Raw genomic sequence first — 4,746 nt, 5'->3', positions numbered from 1 at the left:
TATATACGTATGTATTTATGTAGGTATGCATGTAGATATGTATATATATACATATATATGTATTTATATATGTGTGTGCTTGTGTGCTTGTGTGGATGAGTGTGTATATGAATATCATATCCATCTATCTATCAATCTGTCTATTTGTCTGTCTCTGTCTTTCTCTTTCACTCTATGTTTACCGTGTGTCTGTGTGATAAAAAGTTTACCTATCAACCACATGGTTCCAGGTTCAGTCTCACTAGGTGGCACCTTGGACAAGTGACTTTTACTCGAGGCGGTCAAACACTTGCGATTGGATTTAGTACACGGTAACCGAAAGACGGCCGCCGTATATATATATATATATAATTTATGATATACATATATATGCATATATAGACACACATATGTACATAGATACGTATATATGTACATAGCTATGCATATATCGGTACAGGACATCACAAAAACGTGAACAAGCATGAAATACGAAAATATCGTTGGGTACGCAAATAACGAGGGAAAACGAACGGAAAACAAGACAAGTAACGTATAAAAACAACCCTTCATAAGTTGTTGGTTGTCCTTCTACTCCTTATTTCGAGTACTTTATTTCAACGGTACTTTATTTCAATGGTACTTTATTTCAACAACCCCAGAACGTTGAAAAGTGAGGTTACCTCTCGGCGGGTTATACACACAGAACACCGGACTAATATCACAAATACTCTAACGACTCAAGAAATCAACCACCCAATGTGTCGATAGGTTCTGAGTTCAAATCCTGCCGACATAAATTTATATTTCCCTATTCCTAGGCAGATAAAATACTGATTCGATTTAATCAATAAGTTCCTTCTTAATCCCAACAAAATGTGTGGGTGTATTTTTATAGCTATAATATTACGGCATAGGTAAATGTAGTTGAAACATTAAGGTAGTTATTTGGTAAGTTCTGTAGAGTCCCAGACAAATGATTGCAGTAGTTCTGTTACGCTTATTTAATTTCTGCGATCAAATCCAGCTGAGCTCAACTGCCAACTTCGCCTTTCTGCCTTCAGAGGTCGGGAAGTGATGTAACAGCAATGGGACTTGTTCAGCTGTTTTATTTCTTTATTTTTCATTTTTTTATTTGTTTAAACCCACATGTGTTTTGATACATTAGACCCAATTTCAAAGGCATTTTCATCTTGCTAATCCCAATTTTTCCCATGTAGATGTTACTAGAAACACAGTGTCTAAGACACTTTTTCTGAAATTGTGAACGTATAATTTTGAGCGAGATTTGGCTACTATTTTTAGCAGGTTGATCTATACTGTTTTTGTTGTTGACGTTGGCATTTCAAATCATGTCATTCTTGATCGAGCTGACCAATCATCAAACTCAATACAGCCGTGACCATATCGACTTTTTGGTAATATCGAACATTACATTTTCTAATGTGCCCCTGTTCTTTATTTTAAAACGAGTAAGGCTTGAATTTAAAGAATACATGCTGCTATTTCTAGCAAACCGTATGGAAGTTGTTGTAGTGGCGCTGCTAGTAATTTCGGTGGGGGTGGTATGAGTGGTGGTGGCGGTGGCGGAGTCGTTGGTGGTGGTGGTGGCGGAAGTGGCAGTGGTGTTGGTGGTGTTGTCAGTTTTAGTTAAAGTTGGCTGGTGTCGGTGTTGGTGTTGCCGTTAAGCTCATCTCGTATTGTTAAATTGAGATGGTTTAAACAATTTTCTTTGAAATGTTTTAAGAGAGAATTAATAATCTGGAGCAATTTTCAAATTTTACTACCTCATGAGCAACGTTAAAACAGCAACAACAACAACAAATTTAACTACAAAAGCAACAACAATTTTAACAACAACAACAACAACAACAACAACGAGTGCAACAACAAGTGTGATGATTGTATGAACGAAATTGAAGTGAAAGTAATGAATCGACTCTCCCCAATCACACACTTTCCTTTGCTTCCTACATCTTTTAGTCAGTCGATGGACAGCTCGCTCTCGCTTCAGACTGTATATTGCATGTCTGATAGTGTACGGTACACGAGGGAGACATATTGTCCCCCACAACAGTTATCTTTCCTTTATCACATTTAACCAGTTTAAGTCTCGCGAGCATCATAAACACTCACGTCGTATTTCCTACGAAAACTTTAATGGAAATATCTTCTTAGAGAGTGATAGAGAAATTGATTGGTTGGTTGTTCAGAAGACCAATCACATACACACAAGCGTGCACACACACACACACAAGCACACACAGACACACGCACACACACACACACACAAGCACACCCAAAGACCTATAATACGTAACACTCAACAAACACACACAAGGTGCATCATTCACTAATATCCATAATCACCCACACGTTTAAACACACTTGCTTACACATACACACACGCTTTCACGCATATATGCGAATAAACTTTCGGAAGAAGCATTTAATTTAAAGTAGTTTTGTGAGATATATTTGTATAGAAAGTAAAACGAAAATATTTATCACGAGAATAGTGATGAAAGAAAATTTACAATGCAATCTAGCAATTGTCTTACTGGCAGCAAAATAAAGACAAGTGCACGCTAGGAGGGCGAATGAAGCTGTTCAAAGAGGTACATAAAAGAAGTCTGGAAACTGTGGTAAAAAATATGTATGGCTGTAGGAATCGTTGGAGAATAACTAACAAAGTTAGAGACAAATCACCTAAGATGGAACCCAGTATTTAGTACGGTATTGCTCTGCATTTTAAATCGATGTAATGATTGCATTATTCAATTAAATGAAGTTGCATGAAACGATCGTACTGCATTACCTCTGGATATCCTTGTTGCTTATTTTGATATATGTGTTTGTGTGTGTGTGTGTGTGCGTGTGTGTGCGTGCGCGCGCGCGTGTGTATGTGTGTGTGTGTGTATGTTTATATTGCGGTGTCCAATATTTATATTGGTTTATTCAATATACGTGATATACCGTAAATTCTTGTTTGAACGAATAAGTACAGATTAGTCTGATACTGCTATCGTCCTTAGTCTTTTGCACATGGCTTATAGTAAGATGCTTGAGTGAAATGCACCTACAACCGTTTTTATATTCAAGTTCAAATCCAGTGGAACGTGATAAGTGTAAATAAATTCATTATTGACTTTTTTTACTGGTAATAGTTCGGAAACAACTTGTTAGACATTGGTACGCATCAGCAAATACTTTATTTGTTAAATTCTATATTAACGATACTTTTAGTATGGCTTCGGAATTCTGGAGAGTGTATCTCAATCATGGGTCGTAATCGTGTGGAAAGCGGTGACTCAGAGTCTGTAATTCACCGAATCGTGTGTGGTGTTAGCTTATATCTTTTAATGTTGTTTTCCAAAGACAATACCCGATAGCGAATAGCACATCTAAGTTAAAAACTTCTGGAATACATCAAGATTGAATATACAAATGATATATTCCTTAAAGTCCGAGCCGCTAAACATACACGATCCAGTAGGAGAATAACTTCTATATTTAAGGCTTTTAACATCACAGGCCGTAATTTATCCTTCCAGTAGGATTGCCACATATGCGCGCTTTTATCGCTTCTATGAATTCAGACTCTGTGAGGTTGATCCTGATCTTATCCCACAGGTACATTCGTGTCCACCAGAAGATTTTATTGTGACTTGATTTAGATGATCAGCAAACCATTTTCCCCATCCCCCAAGAATGCTCTCCTCTGTAGAGTTTAGAATCCCAGCTATGCTTTAAATGATAGGTGTGGAAAAGGGCTTCTTGTTCTGAAGTTAGCAAATGGTCTACTAGAGTAATTTATTAGTCAATCTAAATTGGGAGTCCTACTTAACTTCAAAGTCCTCCCATGACTTAGCCATGTCTTGGTTTCTGCAGCAACTTACGCACCTCAGTCCATGATTGTGCAATAAAAAAGAGGCTTCTTTCCAAGCCAAGCATTGCAAGCCCTCTTTGCTCTGATGGCATTTTATATTACCTGATGAAACCAGCGGGTCACTCTACCATCTATGGACAAGAGCAGCGACACTGAGTTGCTCTTGTCCATAGTATTGCATATCCAAAGAGAAAAACTGTTGAACAAAACAATCTTCACTCAGTTTCGATATACTTAATTTGTGAATTCGTCCGCAGACGTGAATGGTTGGAAAATGACCAGCCTCACTATTTTCAATTTGATTTACATGCTTATCTTCACTTATGACAAAAAAGTGCACAATTGCGAATAGAGGCACCCGAAATGGGGTTCCCTTAGGAATCTCTAAATTGACGTTACTCCAAACAATGCATAAATCGGAGAAGAAGAATCTCTCTAGATCGACATCGTACTTACCCGCATTGAGAGATCACAGCTCCAACACAAGGACATGTGATTAAAATGTTGCAGGAACGAATCACAAGACACCTGTTTCAAGCGAAGCCAGCCATCAGGAGGTCACGGAATAGACAAAGAATGGGATGGTTGGTTAATATCCATAGTCATAGGTGATCACGTTCGGGGATCCAGGGGAATTTATAATGAAGGTTGTTTCTGATAGGACCATATGTAGGTGGTACCTAAGCACCCCTATGACCCTCCTAGAAATAGTTACCAGAGGACATGATAATTATTTTAATTCTTGCTGTTTTTCACACGAACGGCAATGTAATATATTTTGGTAGTGGCACTAGACGCGATGGTTAAGTTAAGTTAAACTATTGGGAGGCTGTGTGGTAAAAAGTTCTCTTCACCATCACGTGGTTGCAGCACTCTAG

Source organism: Octopus bimaculoides, chromosome 17, assembly GCF_001194135.2.
Source record: "Octopus bimaculoides isolate UCB-OBI-ISO-001 chromosome 17, ASM119413v2, whole genome shotgun sequence".
Lineage (NCBI taxonomy): Eukaryota > Metazoa > Mollusca > Cephalopoda > Octopoda > Octopodidae > Octopus > Octopus bimaculoides.
Note: the sequence above shows the minus strand (reverse complement) of the source record.